This window comes from Dermacentor albipictus, chromosome 3, assembly GCF_038994185.2.
Source record: "Dermacentor albipictus isolate Rhodes 1998 colony chromosome 3, USDA_Dalb.pri_finalv2, whole genome shotgun sequence".
In the NCBI taxonomy this organism is placed as follows: domain Eukaryota; kingdom Metazoa; phylum Arthropoda; class Arachnida; order Ixodida; family Ixodidae; genus Dermacentor; species Dermacentor albipictus.
This window is the reverse complement of record NC_091823.1, coordinates 163,036,788-163,063,029: the sequence shown is the minus strand read 5'-3', so window position 1 is coordinate 163,063,029 and position 26,242 is coordinate 163,036,788. Positions and strand designations below refer to the sequence as shown.

At 43.7% G+C, this 26,242-nt stretch overlaps 1 long non-coding RNA gene across 2 annotated transcripts in view; it reads left to right on the top strand.

Annotated features, from left to right (window-relative positions):
• The first annotated feature begins 1,699 nt into the window (after window positions 1–1,699).
• LOC135905170 (uncharacterized) overlaps window positions 1,700–26,242 on the top strand; it is a 105,736-nt gene continuing 81,193 nt past the window's right edge. Inside the window, exon 1 of one of the 2 annotated variants that reach the window (XR_011512962.1) lies at window positions 1,700–2,109. This is a non-coding gene — a long non-coding RNA (uncharacterized lncRNA). The remainder of the gene's footprint in view (window positions 2,110–26,242) is intronic. The other variant, XR_010565344.2, reaches the window with a different exon arrangement.

Genomic DNA, 26,242 nt, shown 5'->3' with positions numbered 1-26,242 from the left:
TTTTTATTCATTTGTAACATATATATCTTGTCCGCTCTAGATGTACTATTAAATGCAATTCACAGAATTGTGATATAATTTTTCATTGTTGAGTCACGGAGTTTTAAACTTGATAGTTTTGTTTTCTGAAAATGTTCAATTTTGGCCAATTTTTAATAAATAATCGACCACCTAAATGAAAAATTCGAAGCCAGTAGTCACTAGAATTAAGCTTTTTCTTTGAAATGCAACAAACCTCCTCAAATTTGGTGAAGTGGTTGCAGGGAAAAACGAATTCCCCTTCTACATGTACTTAAATAGGAGCACCCGAGCTAAAGCTTCCTCTTAAGGAGGAGGCTGAGCTGCAACGTGCAGTTATATATATATATATATATATATATATATATATATATATATATATATATATATATATATATATATATATATATATATATATATATATATATATATATATATATATATATATATATATATACATTGGGCCAGTGGCGTAGCCCCCCCCCACCCCCCGAATAAAATTTCTGGCTACGCCACTGAAAGATACCTATAAAGAAAGAGGTCAGACAAGGAGACTCAATCTCTCCAATGCTAGTCACTGCATGCTTGGAAGAAGTATAGTCAAGCTATTAAACTGGGAAGGCTTAGGAGAAGGGATCAACGGCGAATATCTCGGCAACCTTCGGTTTGCAGATGACATTGTCCTGTTCAGCAACACTGGGGACGAGATGCAACAAATGATTGATGACCTTAACAGAGAGAGTGTAAGAGTGGAGTTGAGGATTAATATGCAGAAAACAAAAATGATCATTGCCTGTCAAGGGAACAAGAGTTCAGGATCGCCAGTAAGCCTCTAGAGTCTGTGAAGGGGTATGTTTACCTGGGTGAGTTACTCACAGGGGACCCTGACCATGAGAAGGAAATTTACAGAATAATAAAAATGGGTTGTAGTGCATATGTCATACATTGTTAGCTCCCGACTGGAAACTTACCATTATCCTTGAAAAGAAAGGCATACAATCAGTGCATTTTACCGGTGCTGACATATGAGGCAGAGACTTGGAGATTGATAAACAAGCTAGAGAACAAGTAAAGAACCGCGCAAAGGGCGAACGAAGATTGCTAGGCATAACGTTAAGAGAGAGAAACAGAGTGGTTTGGAACACTAAAAGAAAAAAAAATGGAGCCGGGCAGGTCATGTAATGCACCGGTTAGACAACCGTTCGACCATTACGGTTTCAGAATGGGTACCAAGAGAAGGAAAACGCAGTCGAGGACGGCACAAGACTAGGTGGAGCGATGAAATTAGGAAATTCGCGGGCGCTAGTTGGAATTAGTTGGCGCAGGACAGGGGTAATTGGAGATCGCAGGGAGAGGCCTTCGTCCTGCAGTGAACAAAAAACAAACTGATGATGATGATATTTAACATATTTAGACCCGAATTCAGGGGTGTGATCCTTATACAAGTGTATACCGTGTATGAACGAATCAATAAGCCATAAGCCACTAAATGTACGAAGCAAATACCGCGCCAAATTCGCAAATGGCTTGATTCGTCTCGTGTTGTCTTCAGAAGCATGAACTTTCTGTACCAAAAAAAAATCGAATTTTTTTTTTCTGACTTTGCAGTAACCTTTGCCGAAAAAGCCTCCGATATGGAGTTCAAATATATGCTGGCTTTGTCAGCGTTGTAGCGTTGATAGTTTGTTTGCTACAGTAGGCTGTATTGGTCGTATCGTTTCTCTGTTTGCAGCAACCATGGTTAATGGTTTGCGGCATGGTTAGCTTGCTGGCGGGGTTTGCAATCTCGTTCATTAGCTTCAAGGATCTGCAATGAAGTAGAAACGTGCTCCTAAAACACAACCTATCGCAGGTTTAATGTCTGATACTTCATCGTGTGTGGTGTGAGTTATTGCGAATGCTTGTCTGCGCGACCGAATTACATGCGACGGGTCGCCGGCCGTCATTCCCTGCCCGAAGCCTGCCTTTCTGAAAACTGGAATTCTTTCTCATTGGAATTTCACACCTGCTTGGAGCCGGGAGGTAGCACGACAGTGCCATGAATGAAGGAAAACAACAGGCTCATCCTTCTTGTTTTATCGTCGACGGCTGGTAAGTGCGGGTCCAAAGAAAAAGTAAGGAAGAGAAACGTGGTCATTGAACCATTTTTAGCAGATCTGACACTTACCGCTGCTTTGTTTTCACGGGGGTTTTGCAGCAAGATTGCTTTCTTTTTTGGTTCCCATCTGTCAATGACGCACTTGGCATAATTTGGTTATTTTATAGAGCATGTATATGAACAAAGGACAAGCGCTAGCTGGGTAGTACAAAGTCGGCGCTTGTACTGGGTTCTCGTCTGTTACATGACATACGTAATTGTATGAAAGCAAGTGACCGTCGGTATAGTCTTATGAAGTAGTACATTCGTTATGTTCATGAAAGGGAACGCGCGTGGCGAGTAGCCTCCTCATGTTGGAAGCGCCATGACATGTGCAACCAAAAGGTTACAGTAATGCCTTGCCTTCTGCTGCCTGCAACCCTTCCTGCACGTTTTATACTTTCTGTGTGGACACGAGAACGGAAATGCACGCAAGAATCGAAGGTTACCATGCCACCTGTCAAGCTCGCCGTTTACTCGCACTGCTGCTGAAGTCGCACCAGATCAGAACATTTACATAAACTTACAGGAGGGAACCTGTCATCATCATCAGCCTATTTTATGACCACTACAGGACGAAGGCATCGCCAACCAATTCCAACTAGTGCCTGCAAATTAATTTCATCACCCCACCTAGTCATCTGCCGTCCTCAATTGCTCTTCCCTTCTCTTGGTACCCACTCTGTAACCCTAATGGTCCACCACTTATCTAACCTACGCACTACATGACCTGCCCAGCTATATTTTTTTCTTTTAATGACAATTAGAATATAGAGTATCCCCATTTGCTCTCTGATCCACATTGCTCTCTTCTTGTCTGTTAACGTTCCACCTAACATTCTTCCTTCCATTGCTCTTTGTGCAATCCTTAACTTGTTTTCGAGCTCCTTTGTCAGTCTCCAAGTTTCAGCCCCACATGTTAGCACCGGCAGAATACACTGATTGTATGCCTGTCTTCTCAAGGATAATGGTAAGTTTCCAGTCAGGAGCTAACAATGTCTGCCATATGCACTACAACCAATTTTTATTCTTCTGCATAGGCCTTCGAGCCATCCCTTAATAAATGCATCTTGTCGTCATCATTCTTCTAAATTTCTTTCTCGTGGTCAGGGTCCTCTGTGTGTAATTGACCCAGGTAAACATACCCCTTCACAGACTCTAGAGGCTTACTGGCAATCCTGAACTCTTGATCCCTTGACAGGCTATTGATCATTTTTGTTTTTTGCATATTAATCCTCAACCCCACTCTTACACTCTCTCTGTTAAGGTCATCAATCATTTGTTGTAACTTTTCCACAGTGTTGTTGAACAGGAAGGACAATGTCATCTGCAAACCGAAGGTTGCTGAGATATTCGCCGTTGATCCCTTCTCCTGAGCCTTCCCAGTTTAATAGCTTGGCTATACTTCTTCCAAGCATGCAGTGACTAGCATTGGAGAGATTGTGTCTCCATGTCTGACCCATTTCTTTATAGGTATCTTTCTATTTTTCTTGTATAGAATTAAGGTAGCTGTAGAGCCTCTGTAGATATTTTCCAAGGTATTTATGTAAGCGTTCCATTCTTCTTGATTACGTAAGGCCTCTATGACTGCTGGTATCTCTACTGAATCAAATGTCTATATATTCTGTAAATTCCACAGTGCAACGGAAATAAGAATAGCGGTGGCATCATGAACTAAAGTATGCAACGAAGAGATGGCAATAGATGTGGGACAGTCGAGCTTCGAGTAGAGATGGGCAAAACGGCTCACTTCAGTGAGCAGTTTGGTACGGCTCAGCTTACTCAAATGAACTGGTTCACTTGAACGGCTCACTGGTTCACTTAAATCTGTAACCTGCGTTATGCAGTCTACGTATTCGGTTCTGAAAAAGAAAAAAAAGATTTGTGCATTAGTAGAATAACCATGCTATAGGTATCGTCACTATGTTTGGAGAACATTTATCAGTTACTTAAAAGCCTGAATTGTTAATTGTAAGGAGCCTTTCTTTTCTGATATTAGAGATAAAACTCCTATATGTGGTAGAATGTGAAGTATTTTTTTTTTCAGGAAATAACTTGATTGTCATTGCAGAAGCTTTTGTTTTTGTGATATTTTAAAACCAACTTTGGTCAAAATAAGAACAAAAGTATTGGAAATTTTCCTTCAACTTTATTCACTCATTCATATACACGCGCTCACTATAATATGAGTGAACTGCAATGCCATACAAAAGAATGGCGAAATAACTTCTTGGAGTACCATGCAAAAATGCGCTTCTATAAAGTATAGTAAGATCCACATAACTTATCTGCAGTAAAGAAATTGTACATCAAATGTAGTTTATGGTTAATAAACAATGTCTTGCTGACTTTATCACAAGTGAGATAGCTCTTTTCGATACAAATTTGGCCAGCCTTAGAAAATATTTTCATAGGGTGCACTTGTCGCGGGAATACAAAGCCTCCTTGAAGCCGCTGCATACAACTTTGGGTAGGTGAATTTCCTATTTTCCCATCACTTCAGTGGATCATTAATACAAATCAAATATGGCTTGTTTAGGCACTTATCTATGTCAACTATAGCCTGAGCTGCAGGGTCTTGTTTTCCTTGCAGGGAACTTCAAACTGGCGTCAAACTGATCCCATACTGAGAAGATCTGAACCGACGTTTCGGGCTCATTGCTTGGTCCAGGCTTAGTACTTTGGATAGTTGCTTTTACCCTCAAAACAAGTGCATTCTTAGTTGACCTAAACTTTGTGTCATCCCCAAAGCCTTGTTACTTAAACCGTGGGTCCAAAATTATTGACCGAGAAATTAACTCGTTTAATTCTCAGTGGTCAAATCGCCGTGTCAGACCGTCTATTTAGTTCGTTTGCAAAATTTACAATAGCCTCAGGAGCATCTGTATTAGCCTCTAGATATTGTTTGACTTTTCTTATCATTATCCTGGACCAAACAGTCGTTTTAGACAATGACAGATTTGCTTCAGCAGAAGTTTCGGGTGTTACGTTGTTAAATACTAACAAACTTTAACAGCATGGGCCACTTCTGTCCATTCTCATTCTTCTAATTGATCTTGTGTTAATGTGTTAACTTTTTGAGAAGTCTGACAAGGCAAGGCACGTGGAACAGACTCGTCAAGACATCCACACGTGCTTTTCAAGGTGTCTAGCCAGCTGTCTACCCTTGTCTGCCTGCGCGCAGAGAGGATGGCGCAATGAGCAATTAGAGGACGTAAAATCCGTGAAGTTCACCCGTGATGACCATGAGCTTCGCATGAAGCTTACCGTTTCTGAATGGCTGTGAAAGGCACCGACGTCTATAACTGCCATTTTTCAACCAATTAATTTGCTGGCGCTGCAAATACAGTGTGAGGATCACAAGAGAGAGAGAGAAAGTACAAAGCTACAATTATAGTGCCTAGAATATACTGGCTAATGTGCCGTCCGCGGCCTCTCTGGTGGCACCAAATGCAATGAATGCCGGCAGCTGCCACTAGGGGCGCTGCAGTGCAGGTGGGTAACGCGGCACCATCCGGTCTTCGTAGCTCGCCGCGTTTCCACAGCATCGGCAAGCTGGCTGCTGCGCTTTTTGTTTTTATTAAGCTATAGCAGCAGCACAGTTCAAATGTGGGCAGCTGATTTATAAATCAGGGTTTGTTTCGATTACAACAGGCTTCTCTAGCGCTTGTCGCTTGCGTGAAAAGCGTGTGCTAGCTCAGCTGGGCTTCGAGCGGGCAACCTGATGTGTTTCTATGCTGGCAAAGAGAAAACGTAATTTCTATGGCAAATGCCTTGATCTCCATGTTCCAAGGCCGTGTTGCGAGGTACAGAACATATCACACGATCCAAGGAAGGCCAGAAACGAACCAAAGCATGTCCAGCCGTGTATAGGAGATGCTAAATGATTAGCAAATTTAATTATTCATTATAGTGATTGGATTAAGGGGATAAGGCTGAATTAGAGGGATTAAGGTGTATTAATTAAGGATTAGAGTGAATTAGAGTAGGCTTTACAAGGCTTTCGCCTTCGTACGTGTATATCGGCGATAGCTAAGGACACTTGTTTTTTTATTCTAGCGATGATGGCTTCGTAATTTTTTAAGGGTACGTTTCAGGTTACATTTTTCATTCTAATAAAGTAAAGGAATTCTAAGGTTACGTTACTGTTCTATTGATGTTATATTAATGCATAACCATTCAAAACCGCTGTAACCGATCATCTTTTGAAATGGCTTGAATTTCTGTGTTCTTTCTTTTTATTTTATTTGCTGCTATTTCTGCCTACTATCTTATTGTTGTCCTCATAGGTTTGAATGTTTTTGATGGTTTGTAAACCATGTACCCATCTCCTCATAATTCCCATTGGGCCCCGAGGATAGGATAGTAAGCAAAAAAAAAATGCCTGTAAAATGGACTGCACGTGGTGTTCCATGTATACTATACATTTTTTTTATACCTGGTAAATACGTGCAGATTTCTTTTTATGTCTGATATACGTGAACAAAAATAGGAAACAGATATTTCATTTAAGCGTAACAAAGATTTTATTCATGCGTAACAACAGTTAATCGCAGGCATATAAGAGCCCTAGATGAGATAATGCACACATACATGAATAGATCGCGCAGTGACGCAGTTTCAGGAGCTTCTGCCGTTGCCTTTGCGCTTCCCTCTCTTTGTTGATGCCTTTTACAAAAAAAAAAAAACGAAACCTCAAGAAAACAAAGAACTTTGTAACTGCTGTCAAAAGCTGGTTTTTCATGCTCTGGGCACCCTGGTTGAGGAAAGGCCAGCTGTCTGCAGCTGACCTGAAAAATCAGCTATACTCGCTACATGTAACTTGTTTTTGCTGAAGAACACAGCTAAAAGCATCTTCCCCGGCCATCACAGCGCTTGACGTCTGGCCAAGATAGACAAGCAAGGCCTCCATTGTCAAAATGGGAAGTGCAATAATGAAGCAGCGTCTGTACTAGCTTCAGCTTTACTTACGCAAAGGAAGCCTGCACAATGTGGTCAAGAATTTTCCCGTGCAACATAACCTGCAGTATAGTAGATCAAAGCACTACTGCTTGTTTTTTCTTTTTTCTTTTTCCCCTGGTACTCAGGAAAAGTAAGCTGAATGCTTAGCAAACTCAGGAAATATCGTGGGTATAGCATAGGGTTTCAGGCGTGGTCACGATGGAAGAATACTTCCACCGTGGGCGTGTGTTATCGCGGGGAATCTCGTGGACAACGTCATTCACGGTGATAGAGAACGCGCGCTCGACTAAGCTGTTTTTGAACTGTTTTTCACAAACCGCAGCAGTTGGTGCCGGCCTTCTGTCCGTTCTCCTGATCATTCTTGCCCATTCTGCTGCCACTTCGTATCAGATGGTAGAGTGAACAAGGATACATGCCCTTTGTTCGAGCGGTAACCGCATCCACACAACGGCACAAAGCAGGTCCTCTCCTTGCACTGTCTCAGCTTCGGCATTTTTTCACCGCCGCCGCATAGTTCTCGCAATGACAGGCACACGAACATAACAGCCACGCACTCACTCTTTGACAACACCAAGCACAAACACGCAACGCTGTAATAACACTGAAAACGCAAACACAGAAACCGACGCAACAACTGCGAAACTGATGTGCGAAGCAGACGACACGCGCAGTCTGCACCCACCCGTGTGGCAGCGACCTCTGCCGGCCATCGTGGGCATTCATTGCAGGCGGCGCCACGCTCGTCCATTGAATAGAGCTGGTGCACGGCACACTAGCCAGTATATTCTAGGCACTATAGCTACAATATACGAAATCTGAAAACACCCACACTTAGGTGCACGTTAAAGAACCCCAGGTGGTCCATATTCCCGGAGTTGCCCACAGCGGTGGGCCTCGTAATCAGATTGTGGTTTTGGTGCATAAAGCTCCATAATTTAATTTAATTTTCAGCTACAATGTTTGCACTAGTTCAGTGGCTATATGGTGGGCTGCTGAGCTCGAGGTTACGCATTTGATCTAAGCTGCGGTAGCTGATCCATTCTGATAGTGGCGGAATTGCACAACGCCCATGCACTTTGATATACACGAAACATATATTACAAGACATACTTATATGGTCATATACGATAACTTTTTTCTGCCTCATTCATTTTGTTTTTAGAAAACCTTCATTTTTAGATCAATAAGGGCCTTTTTTGCTTTCAGGTTTTCCATTACTTGTGCATGCTCTGCCTGCCTTTTCTGTAGTCTATCCTTATTATCCACACGAGTGAGTTCTATGCGAAGGGCATGGTCTTCGTGAGTCAGCTTCATCCTAAGCAAGTGCTCTTTCCTTTCTTTGAGCATCTTTCGTAATAGAAGCAAGCCGAGCGCCAAGTTCACTTCTCACAGCATCATCCCTTGGGCAGGATAACCTGCTTGCATTTGTCCGCCTTTCACGGCGGGCTGTTGGCACTGGTGGCACAGCAGCTGGCAGGACTGCAGCTGATGGAGGCTGGAGCTAGGGGTGATGCTGGTGCTGGTACTAGCTGAGCAGGTTTAGCATTTGGTGACGCTGGATACTGCAAAGCCGCTGCTTTGTCCTGGTTTTCATTCATATCCCACTGCCAGGATTCATCATACTGCATCTTGACATCTGCAAAGTTGTTGCAATCAGAGTTGACATTAGTGTCGTTTCCACAGTGCTTGTACCTTTTACAATCCACTTTTACGAATGCACTGTGAGCTTTACACACATTTTTGCCTTGCTACATAATGCACCAAAGTTGCTGCACAAAATACTGCACTGTGCTTACTATTAGGACATACTAAAGAATTTGACACAATGTAAGCCCGTGAGCACACAACAATACGGCATGTTCCTGCTGGTGCATCCTGCTGAAGCAGGTTGAATGAAACAGTGACTGTGATAACTAGGCGGTTGCATTCAAACTTTTTCATACAAGCTGCTCATCTTCACATTAGGGCTCATTCTCTGTTTCATGGGCCGTGAAAATGACTAAACCAATGGTGTCTATGCTGACACTTATTTTTTTTTTTCATTTATTTACCCTAAAGGCCCAGCTTGGGCATTACATAGGGGGGGGGAGAACAATTGATATAAAATATAAATGATATACAATATACATTGTAAGTCGACCTTCCTTATATGAAGTAGTACATGCTATACAACCTTTACGTCACTACTAATTTGACAACATCATACGCCAATAATTATTAAATTATACAAACAATAATATGACATCTGAAGAAAGGCAGGAAGAAATGTTAATGTTATTAATTCACGAATGTTTTATTAAGTGCTTGTTTGAATATAATATGGTCAGTTATTTCAGCTATATTACTTGGGAGATGATTCCATTCCGAAATGGCTAAGTGCAGACACGAAAACTGCAATAGGTTAGTACGTGCAAATGGTTGTTCGACCTTAAATTCGTGATCAATTCGTGAGAATTTTCTTTTGGCTGGTAAGATGTGTGCCTGAGAGAATATATTTGGGTTATGAAAAAGCTGGTGGAAGAATGTTAGCCGAGATATCTTTCTTCTAGTCTGCAATGGGATGAGTCCTAGGTCATGTTTTATTTTGGTGATACTTGAATGTTGTGAATAGTTACCCGTAATAAATCGCGCTGCCTTGTTCTGAAAAGATTCTAATTTGTTAATAAGATGCGTTTGGTGCGGGTTCCATATAAATGAGGCATACTCAATCTTTGAACGAAGTACGGTGGTATATGCAAGAAGTTTAGTATCACTATTAGCCTGACGAAGCGTTCGACGAATGAAGCCAAGAGACTTGCATGCAGCGGAAACAATACAACCCACGTGATTATGCCAAGACAAAGTCGGAGAAAGATGAACACCTAGATATTTAAATGATTCTGTAGTTTCTAGAGCCTCACCATTAAGAAAGTATGTGTGTTTCGTAATTTCACTGCAAGTAGTAAATCTCATAAGTTTAGTTTTCGAGGTATTTACGCTCATTTGCCAGTCTGAGCACCATCTTTCAATCTTGTTCAAGTCATTTTGTAACTTATCACAATCACCCTTACATTTTAATGGCCGATACAGAACGCAATCGTCGGCATATAACCGGATTTCTGAGTCTATACCCTGATGAATATCATTTATATAAATTAAAAATAGAGTGGGTCCCAAAACGGAACCTTGAGGCACCCCGGACTGAACAGGTTGAAATGAAGAACGGACATTATTGATTACGACAGCTTGTCGTCTGTTACTTAAATATTCTTGAACCCAGTTTGTTACTTTTTCGTCAACATTAATCAGTTTCATTTTATATATGAGGCGGTTATGAGCCACACGGTCAAATGCTTTAGCAAAATCTATAAATATGGCGTCAGTTTGTGTAAGTTCGTGAAGGTTAAGGTGAATGTCTGTAGTTAGTTCAAGAAGCTGGGATTCACATGATCGGCCTCGTTGAAAACCATGCTGGTTTGCAAAAAGAATGTGGTTGCTAGCCATGTACTGCATGATTTGAGAAGATAATACGTGTTCAAATAGTTTGCATACAACAGACGTAAGGGATATAGGCCTATAGTTTGTTAGCTTGTTTTTGTCGCCAGTTTTATATATTGGTATGACATGTGCCAATTTCCAGTCGTCTGGAATTTCGGCGGTGTCGAGAGACTGTTGAAACAATAGTGTAAGTATTAGAGCAGAATAGTGTTTTGTCATTTTTAGTAGCTTAGTACAAATACCATCAGGACCTGGACTAGAAAACGAAGGTAAACGCTCAATAGCTTTCACAATACCGTCACTTGTCACAGTTATACATTCCATAAATGGAGAACTATCAGACAAATGTCTTGACGTATCTAGGGGCTTTTCGTCACTAAATACACTACAAAAGAATAAATTAAACCGTTCAGCAACATCCATGACATCAATCGCAGCACCAGACTCAGTGTCAAAGACAGGTAACTCCTTTGTAGGTGCATCACAGGTAGGCTTTTTGTGTATATTGTTTGTTGACGGTACATAATAAACAGGAAATTATAGGCACTATTGCATGAGAAAAAGAGGCGCTTTGAAAACGCTGGAGAGGTTTGCCTGATAGCAAGCCTACCTGCTATTCCACACGCATGTGGCAGCAAATGAAACACACGTATAACCACAAACACACAGCATATGCACCCATGAACATACACAGCTAATCATGTATCCAGCACACGACACAAAACAGATTAAGTTGCATGGTCAATTTGCAGTTATCTCCGCAAGGCATGGTCCCTCTCGTACATTCAGTGCAGATAACACTTACATTTCTTCTGGATGCAGACAGTGCAAGAACATATCAACCCATATGTACTGTACATTGCACACATACAAGTTTGGCGATGTAACCACTCCACTGTAAAACATAAGCGCTTTCCGTTTGCAACACTGACATGAAAACAATGAAATATAATGCACAAACGCAACTGCAAAAACCAGTTATGGAAGCCTTTGAGACAGAACCAATGACTGCATCATTCCTCGTTATAGCGTCCATTATACCAAAACAAAAATAAAGCCCTTCCTGCGCTGCTCCAACCTCATCACCATGATGCGCAAAAGTAATGTCAGCACTCTGACGTTAAAAAGTAGCTCAGTTTCTTGCAATACTGCTGTGTCAAATGCCTAATACAGAATGAGCTGATCATTAGCCAGCTGCAATGCCTCTTTTGGTGCCTTTCTGTATTAGCAAATCTAGTTTCCTAAATAATTAATCCAGATATAATATTGCACATTAACTCATACTCATCATCTGCACCAGTGCTTCGTCCCGGCTGTGGCAAAGCCAGCAGGGCTGTTGCAGCTGGCGTCGGCTCTGTGCCAGGCCCGGCGCAGTCGCTGTCAAACGGGTTGACAAGGTGTGTGAACATGTGAGTTGCCACCGCACCGAACCTGAGCCATCACTCGTGTGGCTTTCCGCCGGGGTGCCACCACCCTTGAAAAGCAAATATCAGGTCTCCTCGATTTGGCTGCACTTATTGCACTAGTTCAGAAAAGTGTCGTGCCAGTGTAGCGCCAGTTCTTGAAGTGCGAGTGTAGCGCCACACTAGCGCTTTCGGTGCAGCGGACAAATCGAGGACGAAAGTGCAGGCGTGCAGGAACGTTCAGGCTTCGTCTGCTGCGACTGGGCGGCTGTGGCTTTTCTTTTGTTGGTGTGTGCCGCAAGCGTAAACGTGTGCGCAATGGCCTTTTTTGGTCTCTGGGAAGAATTTATGTATTAGTACCTGGAAATTAGTTCAACTTCGGCATAATTATTCAGAAAGCATGACCAAGCGCAGTTTCCACGCCTTTCTGAATCATATATGGTACAACGTGGCACAACGTTTCAAATGACGGACCGATGTGGTTTCGCGTAAACTTGACGTCGCGGTAGTGGTAAGCTCGGAAAAATTAATACAAACGACTGTGACCTGTGGCAAAATCCCGGCCTTCAGTGCACTTAGTAGCAGCTGAACCCGGAAAGCGCCCTTAACAAGATGCTGCGTACACATCCTGAAGAAAACTGGCGTCCGTGCTGCGTTAACAGGCGCCGTCGATGCCCTCTACCAACACCCGCATGGCCACGGAACCGCATGTGTCGTCTGCTACCAAGAGCCTTGCACTACGTGCACGAGAAAAGAACTTGTGGAGAGTCTAGTGCCAAAGTGTACGTGAACTCGTGCAGCACGACGTCAAATCGAGTGCCGAAGTGCAGGTGGCGCTAGCTGCACTGGCAAATCGAGTGCTTGAGTGCTGCACCTCCTGAACTAGTGCAGGAAGTGCAGCCAAATCGAGGAGACCTATCAGCGTTAGCAAAATTTGAGGATCACTAAAAATTCAATCGTATTTCTTCAGTTCCACTGCTTCGAAAATACTGGCAGAAACATATGCACACATCATGATATAGCTGCCTTAAGTCATTTTGGAGCCCTGCTAGCTGAGCACAAAGGAAATACAGACACGGGTCGCCATGCTGACACGCACATAGCACCGGGCATATGGTTATGAACTGCAACTGTGCCCAAGGTTTCCTTGCCCCTGGTATTTCATTACAGCACAAGACAAGCCTACACACAAAGCTAGTTGATGTCATTCGACTAAGGACTGGATTTGCACGCTTTGCAAACAAATAAGGTAGTGTTGCTTTCATAGCAAGACGTCGTTTGAGGTAGCAAACGATGCCTTCAAGACACCAAACCATGAGCAGATTTGCTGGTCGTGCAAGTGTGCCGCAGAAAACAAACATGCGTAGGCACATCCTTTGTTTGCCTGCATGTTACGATCAACCAAGTTCACTGCAACATTATTTTTGGCAATGAATTTATTATGTCCTCGCCACTGTTCCATATGCACGCGCACAAGTTGTTGCAGAGTGCGATCGAAATCAGCTGTGGCGATGGCTTCCCGTGCTTTCATCAAATATATATATTCTTAAGCGAGAAGCAAGCTGCAGCAATTTCGGCACATGAGGAATAATAGAATGCTCACCTGTTTTGAAGATCTCATGTGTGTCTTCGGCTTTGGCACAGCGCAACTTTTCTTTTAGATTGTCCCAGCATTTTTTTAACTGCTTCGACATTCGTGGCCGCACGTTGTGGCGACTGTTGAATTCGTTGGCCAACTTCTCCGACGTCTTCTTCTTCGCGTGGATGGACACCGCATCAGTCCTTTTACATTCAAGCACATCGCGGTGCCTCTCCATCAGATCCATCAGGATAGTATGCTCCTCGTCCGTGAAGTTAATTGTGCGTCACTCCAGTCTAAACGCGGCTTAGCAAAAAAAAACCATAACATTACAACTATTTAAACAACTAAACTGATGAAAAATAAGTAAAATAATACACAGCTTATTATAAATATGCAAAAAAAAAGCGTAGGAAGTAAAAACAAGGAAAAACAAGACAAACGAAGGAAATACGAAAACAATGCAGACAAAACCAATCTCAAGAAGACGGTACAAAAACGTGCGCTGCGTCGAGTGGGTTCGACCAACGTGGGCAGACAAAAATGGCGGACTCACCAAATACGGTGAGCATTTCATCACGTTTCATGAAACATTTATACATTATTTATGTACATGTGCTTGTGTGTAGCCATTATTGCTTTCTTGTTATAAAAACAATTTAAACATCGTCAAAGTAAATCATCATCATCATCAGCCTAGTTACGCCCACTGCAGGGCAAAGGCTTCTCCCATACTTCTCCAACTACCCCGGTCATGTACTAATTGTGGCCATGTTGTCCCTGCAAACGTCTTAATGTCATCCGCCCACCTAACCTTCTGCCGCCCCCTGCTACGCTTCCCTTCCCTTGGAATCCAGTCCGTAACCCTTAATGACCATCGGTTATTTTCCCTCCTCATTACATGTCCGGCCCATGCCCATTTCTTTTTCTTGATTTCAACTAAGATGTCATTTACCCGCGTTTGTTGCCTCACCCAATCTGCTCTTTTCTTATCCCTTAACGTTACACCGATCATTCTTCTTTCCATAGCTCGTTGCGTCGTCCTCAATTTCAGCGGAACCTTTTTCGTAAGTCTCCAGGTTTCTGCCCCATATGTGAGTACTGGTAACACACAGCTGTTATACACTTTCCTTTTGAGGGATAGTGGCAACCTGCTGTTCATGATTTGAGAATGCCTGCCAAACGCACCCCAGCCCATTCTTATTCTTCTGGTTATTTCAGTCTCATGATCCGGATCTGTGGTTACTACCTGCCCTAAGTAGATGTATTCCCTTACCACTTCTAGTGCCTCGCTACCTATCGTAAACTGCTGTTCTCTTCCGAGACTGTTAAACATTACTTTAGTTTTCTGCAGATTAATTTTCATACCCACCCTTCTGCTTTGCTTCTCCAGGTCAGTGAGCATGCATTGCAATTGGTCTCCTGAGTTACTAAGCAAGGCAATATCATCAGCGAATCGCAAGTTGCTAAGGTATTCTCCATCAACTTTTATCCCCCATTCTTCCCACTCCAGGTCTCTGAATACCTCCTGTAAACATGCGGTGAATAGCATTGGAGAGATCGGATCTCCCTGTCTGACGCCTTTCTTTATTGGGATTTTGTTGCTTTCTTTGTGGAGGACTACGGTGGCTGTCGAGCCGCTATAGATATCTTCAAGTATTTTTACATATGGCTCCTCTACACCCCGATTCCGTAATGCCTCCATGACTGCTGAGGTTTCGACTGAATCAAACACTTTCTCGTAATCAATGAAAGCTATATATAAGGGTTGGTTATATTCTGCACATTTTTCTATCACCTGATTGATAGTGTGAATATGGTCTATTGTTGAGTAGCCTTTACGGAATCCTGCCTGGTCCTTTGGTTGACAGAAGTCTAAGGTGTTCCTAATTCTATTTGCGATTACCTTAGTAAATACTTTGTAGGCAACGGACAGTAAGCTGATCGGTCTATAATTGTTCAAGTCTTTGGCGTCCCCTTTCTTATGGATTAGGATTATGTTAGCGTTCTTCCAAGATTCCGGTACGCTCGAGGTTATGAGGCATTGCGTATACAGGGTGGCCAGTTTCTCTAAAACAATCTGACCACCATCCTTCAACAAATCTGCTGTTACCTGATCCTCCCCAGCTGCCTTCCCCCTTTGCATAGCTCCTAAGGCTTTCTTTACTTCTTCTGGCGTTACCTGCGGGATTTCGAATTCCTCTAGGCTATTCTCTCTTCCACGATCATCGTGGGTGCCACTGGTACTATATAAATCTCTGTAGAACTCCTCAGTCACTTGAACTATCTCATCCATATTAGTAACTATATTGCCGGCTTTGTCTCTCAACGCACACATCTGATTCTTGCCAATTCCTAGTTTCTTCTTCACTGTTTTTAGGCTTCCTCCGTTCTTGAGAGCCTGTTCAATTCTATCCATATTATAGTTCCTGATCAGGGGCGTAGCCAGGGGGGGGGGGCTTATGGGGCTTCAGCCCCCCCCCCCGAAATATTTTCGTGCTGTCCATGCACCGCCGACCAAAGCGACCCGCGGCGCCGGAAATCACTCTGGATTTTGTCTAGAATGTCTTTTTGACGCTCGAAAAGACATTTAATTGAGAAGATTGCAAACTCGGGCTGGATTTCGTGGCAACGCCCATACACCGGGAGTCACATAACGCCAAGCAGTCCCATCCGAGCACAAAGTTTCAAGGGCGCTTTGATGGTGAGCGGGCTCGCCGCGGCATCTCACTGAGGCCACGGAATCTATGGAGCGCATGGATATCAATTGCGAAACCTTATGGGTATAAATCTCATAAGCTCTTGATGTGAAAGGTGCATTGATATTTCCAAAGTTGTGCTTTAGATTTTCAATTGCGGAACTTTGTGGGTTTAATGTTGTTATAAACATTTGACGCCAAAGGTCTATTGACTTTTCTAAAGTCTTACATAGGAACATACAACGAGACAAGCCAAATCAACACACTAGCAGACGAGTTGATAAACCAGGCAGCGAGGTCCAATGAGACGAAGCGTTCGGGTGGTTCATTTGTGCCGTCATGTCACATAAAAAAATATCAACATTTTTTTTAACCTACGCCAGAACATCCATGTCAAGACACTAAAGCCAGCCAAAGTAAATACGTTCTTATTTATTTTTTCTACTTTGACTTTTATTCGCGAAGACGCATTGAGCCTCTTCAATTTTTTTTTTTGTTTTGTTTTGTTCTCGCTACCCTACCCGCGGGCTGCCAGAGCCAACCAGAGCGCATACGTTTTTCTCGTATGGCCCCGACCACTGTGCGGTAAACTTCGGTGCGCGTTTGGTTTGCTCTGGCCGAGTGGATTTTCACCGGACAGAGTTTTGGACGCTTTCTGGCTAGCAGACGAAAAAAAAACAATGGTCGCTCGCCGCCATCACTGTGGGGACTCTAAGGATTGCACCGCATTCCTTGAGCGGAACCTTTCCGGAAAGTCTTCTTTCGCCGCTGTAGGATACTGAGCAGTATGCGTATGGTTCTCAGTGGACCGAGCGTCTCATGTTTTTTCGGTATTCCTTCCGTAGCCCCATTAGGTGCCCGAAGTAGGCATTAGATTCTGGCTAAGATTCTTTCCTATGCGTTTTTTTTTTTCATTTCGGTGCCTCCGCCTCACAGAAAAAAAGATACATTGTTGCATCGCAGCGAAGTGTCGCATGTTGAAAGTTCGATTTTGATACTTCTTTTGCGGAAAGTAATGGGCGACGGGACGCTTCAGTTGCCGGATAGGTTTATTATATTATTGCAAAAGCAATTATATGGGCACTCCAGGCGCATTCCTGCCATCGCCCACATGTTTCGTATAAAGTCCAGGAGGGATAACATCGTGACCACGCGCTGCATGCTGTATGTGCGACTGAAAACGTAGGAGGGGAGGTGGAATGGGTGAGCTGACGATGGTGGCTCAGTCTTGTGTGCACAAAGGAGAAAAGCGGGGAGCAAGCGCGCCACCTTTCGTCGCGCGCAATACATCGGGGGGAGTGGATGGAATGGGGGCGGAATCTAGGATTCTGTGAATCTATGATTGTGCAACATGTTTATTTGCCTTGTTTGATGCATTATATACAGTTACGTCTTTATTACAGTATTATATACGCATTATACAGTTATTACAGTTATACAGTTATTAGACGCATTATATACAGGTAACTTATACAGTTACATACATAGACTCATTGGAGACTTATACGTATACTTAAATATCTTGTTGTGAGGTTTTGTGTATACATGCAGTGAACTTTGTTTCCAGTGACACTTTTTTGTCCTTTATCAAGCCGTATTTTCGCATTTGCATATCCCATTGCATCTTTGCATTTCTAATGTACGAGGGCGAGTCCAATGACAGTGAGCCTACCCTAACCGCGCAATAATGGTTCGGTTCATTATCTGCGAGGCATGCGCGTAGGAGAACGGCATGTCTCATTTAGAAAAGTGACACGCAGGTGTGAAGATAAATTTTCTTTAATGCTCGCATACACTGGGTTGAGTATGGTTGCGTCACATAATGGACACTTCCAAAAGTTGAACAACTCGGTGTCGCGAAGTTTTTGACAGCTGAAGGTGTTTCCAAAACAGAAATTAATCACCATATGACTGCCGTGTACGTTGAACACTGCATTTCATTGACCACTGTGAAGCGTTGAAATAAACGGTTCAAAGGACGTTGCAAAGACATTCCAAGACCGGGCCCAAACCATCGTGCAATCACCCCCCACACAATTTCAAAGGTTCATGAGCTGCTGAAACAAGAAAGGAGGATAAGCATCGATGAACTGGCAGACCGTCTGAACATCAGTCACGGTTCGGTTCACACCATAATTCATGAGCTTCTCGGTTATCGGCTCTTTGGTGCGCAATGGATCCCCAAGATTTTTATCCATCGCGAGAAGACGGAGAAGTTTCGCGCTGCCTTGACTCTTCTGATCGGGTATCACAATGAGCATGACGACTTCTTGTTTGCAACTGTGATCGGGGAGAAACCTTGGTGCCACTACTACGAGCCTGAAACACGACGGCAAAGCTTACAGCAGAAACATTCGAATTTACCACGCCCAAAGAACGTAAAGGCCATCATTTCCGCTGGAAAGGTGTTGTTGACTTTTTTTTTCGATCGACAGGGTCCATTACTGATAGAATTTGCTAAATCTTGAGAGGCTATCAATTGTTTCCGATATTGTGAAACGCCAGAACGGCAGTGTGTCGCAATCAAGAACGAACAACGTGGAAAATTGACGAATGGGGTCATCTTGTTCCACGACAAAGCCTGTCCCCACGTCGCTTATGTGGTTAATACAAAACTGACAAGTTCAAGTGGGAAACACTGCAACATCCGCCATAAAGCTCAGACCTGTCACCTTGCGACTTCTACATTTTGGGGCAACCGAAAAAACAGCTCAGGGGAACCAGATACAGTCTTTTTGAAGCAGCAACCCAAGGAGTTTTATAAGACGGGAATCACGCAACTCGTTAGTCATAGGACAGATGTCTAAATTCTCATGAAGACTACTTTTAAATCAAGTATCCCGTTGTTGGCTCATTCAATTGACTTGCCCTCATATATCTTGCAGAACTGCTTTTTATACGTGCTCTCTGTCCCGACTATACCTTCGGTGCAATTACTCACGATACACGACAGGGGACAGCTACTCCTGCGTAATACATTGGAACCAACGACAGCGTCATTGAGATTTTTCACTGGCCATTGCATATATACAAGAATGTAAGCACGGTTCTTGAATGACAAAGTTTCATTAAGATATTTGTCCTCAACTTGTTCAGTTCATTGCCTTTTAATTTTTCATATCAGCGGCATCCACTGCTTTCCTGGTTTCGAACTGATATAGTTCTAAAGTTCGTGTGATATTTTCTTTACTTAATAAATGGACAAAAAACATGGAAGCATTGACATCAGTTATGTTGGGCACAATTTTTGGCACATACGAGAATAATATTTTATGAAAAAATTCATGTTTTACTTGTATTTACAGAGCGTAGCTTTCAAGAATTCGTTTGCAGCATCTTTGGCAATGACAATGCAGTTATTATTCATGTATTTTATCCCTCGATAAATTGTTTAAGAGGAAGCTTTAGCTCGGGCCCAATCCGACGCGGCCTATTTAAATACTTGTAAAACGCAGAAACGCTTTTTTGAGATAATCCTGCTAATCGCTTTTATTGAAATTGGTTGCATTTGAGAGAGAAAGTTAAATCCTAGTGTCTGTTGGAAACAGAACTTCGATTTAGGGCCTGAATTTTGTTTAAAACATTTTGGAAAATTCGAAAGTTTGAAAAAATAGAAGCACGGTGTTTACAAACTAATAGCTATGCATGAAGAACAGATATTGTGGTTCTGTAAACGGCATTTATTATAACAATCAAAGCGGACAAGTTTGCTGTGTCAATTTGTATCTTACGTGAATTGGTTACGTTGTGTACAAGGGTTCTGCAAAAGCCGTATTTGCACAATACTAAATTTTTTTGAGATTGATGTGTAATATATCTATTTTGTCCGCTGTAGATGTACTATTAGATGCAATTCACAGAACTGTGATATCTTTTTACATTGTTGAGGCACGGAGTTTTAAACTTGATAGTTTCGTTTCCTGAAAAGTTTCAATTTTGGCCAATATTTAATAAATAATTGACCTCCTAAATGAAAAATTTGAAGCCAGTAGTCACTAGAATTAAACTTTTTCTTTTAAATGCCACAAACCTCCTTAATTTTGGTGAAGTGGTTGCAGGGAAAAAAGAATTCCCCTTCTACATGTACTTAAATAGGAGCACCCGAGCTAATGCTTCCTCTTAAGGAGGAGGCTGAGCTGCAACGTGCAGCTACATATATATATATATATATATATATATATATATATATATATAGGGCCAGTGGCATAGCCCCCCCCGAACAAAATTTCTGGCTACGCCACTGTTCCTGATGTCCCCTGTCTTAAGCTTGTTGATTAACTTAGAAAGTTCTGCCAGTTCTATTCTAGCTGCAGGGTTAGAGGCTTTCATACATTGGCGTTTCTTGATCAGATCTTTTGTCTCCTGCGATAGCTTACTGGTTTCCTGTCTAACGGCGTTACCACCGACTTCTATTGCGCACTCCTTAATGATGCCCATGAGATTGTCGTTCATTGCTTAAACACTAAGGTCCTCTTCCTGAGTTAAAGCCGAATACCTGTTCTGTAGCTTGATCCGGAATTCCTCTAGTTTCCCTCTTACCGCTAACTCATTGATTGGCTTCTTGTGTACCAGTTTCTTCCGTTCCCTCCTCAAGTCTAGACTAATTCGAGTTCTTACCATCCTATGATCACTGCAGCGTACCTTGCCGAGCACGTCTACATCTTGTATGATGCCAGGGTTCGCGCAGAGTATGAAGTCGATTTCATTTCTAGTCTCACCGTTCGGGCTCCTCCACGTCCACTTTCAACTAACCCGCTTACGGAAAAAGGTATTCATTATCCGCATAATATTCTGTTCTGCAAACTCTACTAATAACTCTCCTCTGCTATTCCTAGAGCCTATGCCATATTCCCCCACTGACTTGTCCCCAGCCTGCTTCTTGCCTACCCTGGCATTGAAGTCGCCCATCAGTATAGTGTATTTTGTTTTGACTTTAGCCATCGCCGATTCCACGTCTTCATAAAAGCTTTCGACTTCCTGGTCATCATGACTGCATGTAGGGGCATAGACTTGTACCACCTTCAATTTGTACCTCTTATTAAGTTTCACAACAACACCTTCCACCCTCTCGTTAATGCTATAGAATTCCTGTATGTTACCAGCTATTTCCTTATTAATCAGGAAACCAACTCCTAGTTCTCGTCTCTCCGCTAAGCCCCGGTAGCACAGTACGTGCCCGCTTTTTAGCACTGTATATGCTTCTCTTGTCCTCCTAACCTCACTGAGCCCTATTATATCCCATTTACTACCCTCTAATTCCTCCAATAACACTGCTAGACTCGCCTCACTAGATAACATTCTAACGTTAAACGTTGCCAGGTTCAGATTCCAATGGCGGCCTGTCCGGAGCCAGGTATTCTTAGCACCCTCTGCAGCGTCACAGATCTGACCGCCGCCGTGGTCAGTTGCTTCGCGGCTGCTGGGGACTGAGGGCCGGGGTTTGATTGTTGTATTCATATGGGAGGTTGTGGCCAAGTACTGTACCAGGGTGGCCAATCCTGCTCTGGTGAGAGAGTGCATTACCGGTTCTGGTCGCCGGGATCAGGCCGCACTCCAGGCCTGTTTGTGCAATTTTCTCAACACACGGTTTTTTTTTTGTATTTTCCGGTGGAGAATTGCGCGGCACCGGGATTCAAACCACGGTCCTCTTGCACGGGAGACAGATACTCTACCGTCCCCGCAGTAGTTAAATTAAAAAATTAAATTATGGGGTTTTACGTGACAAAACCACTTTCTGATTATGAGGCATGCCGTAGTGGGGGACTCCGGAAATTTCGACCACCTGGGGTTCTTTAACGTGCACCTAATTCTAAGTACACGGGTGTTTTCGCATTTCTCCCCCATCGAAATGCGGCCGCTGTAGCCGGGATACGATCCCGCGCCCTCGTGCTCAGCAGTCTAACACCATAGCCACTGAGCAACCACGGTGGGTCCCGCAAGAGTTGTACGCCTGCGGGAACATAAAGGAACATAAAGCGTAGATTTCCGACTCTGCTTGTATAAATTTTTGCCGGCATTCCTGCGTGCTTACATACACGGCAAGCCCGCGGCAAAGCACTTCCGCGCCAGCCGACGATCGCTTCGTCTTTAAGCGTGAGCAGGGAGCTATCTGTCTTGAAAGCCCAATCGGCCCAGTGCGAAAACCAGGCTGAATGCGGCGCCGCCATCTTGCGACACTAGGCTCAGCATTAACCCTAATCTTAGAGCAATGCTTAGTTACGTTACACTCTGGTTACGTACTTCTAATGCTGCTCTAGGGTGGCAGAAAGAAGCGGTGGCTCGATAAGTTAACATGCTGAAAGTACCCAAAGTTCGCAAACAATGCTTTGCACTAAAAAAAAAAGCAAGCGCATAAGCCCCCCTGCCCGAACATAACTGAAGAATAGCTTCCATGTGAGAAAATGTTAAGAAAAACGCCGTAGGTTGAGTGGGATATTCCGGCTTCTTCATACGCCGGCACAGCTGTGCGTGCAACAATGGTTACCATATCGTCTTGTCTACAGGTCCATGCATGCAGTGACAGTAGAATGAAAGCAAACTGACCTGCAACATGGCTGTAAATAACCGGTGAGTGGCCGCAGCCGCGACACCAGCCGTACCAGCCGTACGGTTCAAAGGCGACTTGTACTTGGCAAACGTTCAACGACAAGGGTCGGGTGAAGCCGTGGCAATCGCAACCGATAGACGTGCACTGTCTGCGCGAAATGCCGCGCGTGTCCACATGCGTGAACAGACTGCCAGCCATTTAAGAAACGCGAGTTGCCCCTGATAACAGTTCCCAAGAGCGCGCTACTTCGCGATGTGCCTTCTCACTGGGTAGCGCCGAGCGATGGTTTCTAACAAACGCAGAAAAAAGTGTTTTCAGCGTGCGCGGCCGTCAATTGACTGCCACCACAGCCATGTCGGGTGCGACTCCAGCAGCGGTTCACTTCGCTAGCACCCGGAGGTGATGAGGTGGCACCTCACCTTTTGCGAAGAACTTTACATTTTTTAAATGTGAGCACCTGTGATGGGGCTCCACAAAGTTCACACTGTGGCCTACTGTCTCCCAATGCAGATTGATGCTCGCTTCATTAGCATCCACTAAATTTGAGATACAGTTGAATGCGGCCCATTCGTCACTGTGAATAATGGTCCCTGAGTGAACATTGGCTGCAATAATGGGGCCTAGCGTGGCCACGTCTCGTCGGTCAACCACAAAAAGTCACAGCTCCCCTGTGGTCGTTACCTTTATCAGGCATCTTTATTTGTTACTAAAGTTGCCTCGAAAAGCCGGACCTGGTATCACTGACATTATTGTGATGTCATGACTCAGAGTAAAGTTCGTTAACATTGATTGTGTAGCAATATAAAGCTAGGCGTGATGGTGTTACATATAAAATAAAATAAATGAGAATGCTGTGCATGTTCCTTCAGGCTGTGCTTGCATGTGGCAGCTTGTAGCAATTACAAGAAGTGAGTGAGCCAGTGTATCGTAAGGTCATGACATATCCACGTCGTGGGCATGAAAACTGAAATTGTTCCGTAGAAGCAAGTATAATAGTAAGCACTTAATGGTGCTATGCTAGTTTTAGTAGGTTTAGAAGGGTAGGACCTTTATTTCACAATATAAAATGAAATACAATCCTCTCGGTACTCATTTAATTATTCTCGATAAATAGCAAAGTAAATATTTCGTAGCAAAAAATTCTCTAGCCTCGCTCCCAGGTAAAACATTTAACGAGTGAAGGGTGCCTTTCATAAGGCACACTTATGGCACGTTAAGGTGCGTTTTCAAAACGCACCTTGTTATTTTCTTATACTTTCTCGTCCTATCATAAGTTGGCTTATCGCGATAAGTTAAGTTTGGTTTGTGAATACGGGGGTAAGAAAAACTGTGAACAGTGAGAACTATTGTGCTGTGTTGCCAACTAAACTGAAACCTGCGATTGGATCCAAACGTCATGGAAAATTGCAAAAAGGTGTTATCCTGCAGCAAGACAACGCTCGGCCACGTTTTGCCAAATGGACAGCCAAAACAATAAAGGTGTTGGGATTCGAATTGCTGGAACACCTACCATACAGTGCAGACCTGGCTCCAAGCGATTTTCATGTTTGGACCATTGAAGAAAGCCCTTCAGGGGAGATTTGCAACGGATGCAGAAGTGAATTGATGTGCAAATTAGCTACTGGTGCACCCTAAAAAGTTTTTTTTTTTCAACGGAATAAGAAAACTTGAGAAACAGGAAAAGTGCATTGAAGTGCAGAGAGGTTATGTAGGAAAATGTTTGTTTGCTATCATTAGAATTTTGCTTTTTCCACCAACTTCTGATCGGTTTTCGCAACTATAATGTCGTTTTTGGAGAGCTAATCATACAGCAGTCATTCATGTTTGAAGAACTTGTTCACAACCAGGCTCTCAATGTGGTTCCAAGGCAATTTATACTTCATATAGTCAACGTACAAGCATGGTACCAGAAGTACTCCTGCTATAGACATATGCATCTGTATTTGACTATTTAAAGGGAAGCTGAAGAGTCTGTCGAATTCAATAAGACGCTCGTATACGGATGCAGGAACCTTATAAACCATGCACGTAAAATTTTGGGCGGGATTTTTCACTTAGGAACGACGTAATCGCCAGTTAAAATTGCGCTGTCACTCCGCCCACCGTCGAGCGCTGCTGCTGATGCTGACGATGCAAGCGGAGACCGGAAACCGTGCCGTAGTGGCGTCAGCATTGGTGTTCCACTCCTTCGCAGTCTCCGCGACCGTGCCTGACCGCGCTTGTTGCTGCGTGCGTGCCGTCATAATCTGCCTCGCTCAAGCCTGCATTCCTTTGTTTGTGTCTATGTAGAGTGGTAGTTGACGTGCGCAGCATCAATTGAAGTGGTGGGCCGATCATGCCCTCATTCTGTGCAGCCTACAGTTGCACGAACACCAGCAGCCATTACTCCCCGCAAGACAAGAAGCTTGCAGCTAAGTGGGAAGCTGCTATGAATCGAAACAACTTCTAACGCTCAAGAACAACAGTGCTGTGCTCTAACCACTTCCGTGACGACGATTACTACCAGAGTTTATCAATAAGGCATGAGTGAGTGAGAGTACAACTTTCTGCTAGCAGGCTTTCTAAACGCAGCGTGAAAAGGTCGGGGCAGCGAACGCACAAAGGTGGGACCGGTGCGGGCGAACGGATGGTAACTGGTCTTGGAAGACGTTATGAATACACGAACTCGTCCAAACCTAGATTTTGATTTATTGCTAGCTCCCATCGTGTTGGCACGCTGAGCGGAAGGTACACGTTCATATCTCACCCTTGACGCAGGTTTGGCTGCAAGCTGCCGTTAATTTTTGATTCGCAAGTGTGTTGTGAAACAGCCAGCATGCAGCGACCATATTGCAAGTCAAGTGTAAAGTTTTCATGTGTTTGAAGGCCGGCGCATGCTAGGACGCTACGCTCCCCCTCGCGCACAGAGAGAAAGCGGCTGTCTTATGTAGCCGATGGAATTCACCCCCTTTACAGCTCCGGTTACGATTAGCGTACGGATGGTGCGCTGATGAAAGCCACTACACGTGCTACAAGAGCCGGAGAACTTTTCCCGCATGTAAACCGTCTGTGTAGATTGCCGGCAGCTTTGGGGCAACGCACAAATGCCGACGATCGCATCCCTCCTTACGTTCCACGAGGAGGCATGCAGGAACATAAGAGCGCAGTTGTTTGCCTAGAAACGAACTCACTGGATCGCTGAATACAGCTTTGCAAAAAACATACCCACCAAAGAACATTTCTAACACGAGGAGATGCTAACACTTCGTTTTCGTTCGCGTCGAAAGTACTGCTTGCTACCAACATCTTTTGCTTCTTGGAGAGGCCGGCTACGTATACATGTAGGGAGCAATGCCGAACTCTTCAGAGAAACGCAAGCTCTCGAAATTTACCATTACCATCTCGCGAAACCACCTCGCACCGTGCTTCATGTGTGGCAGC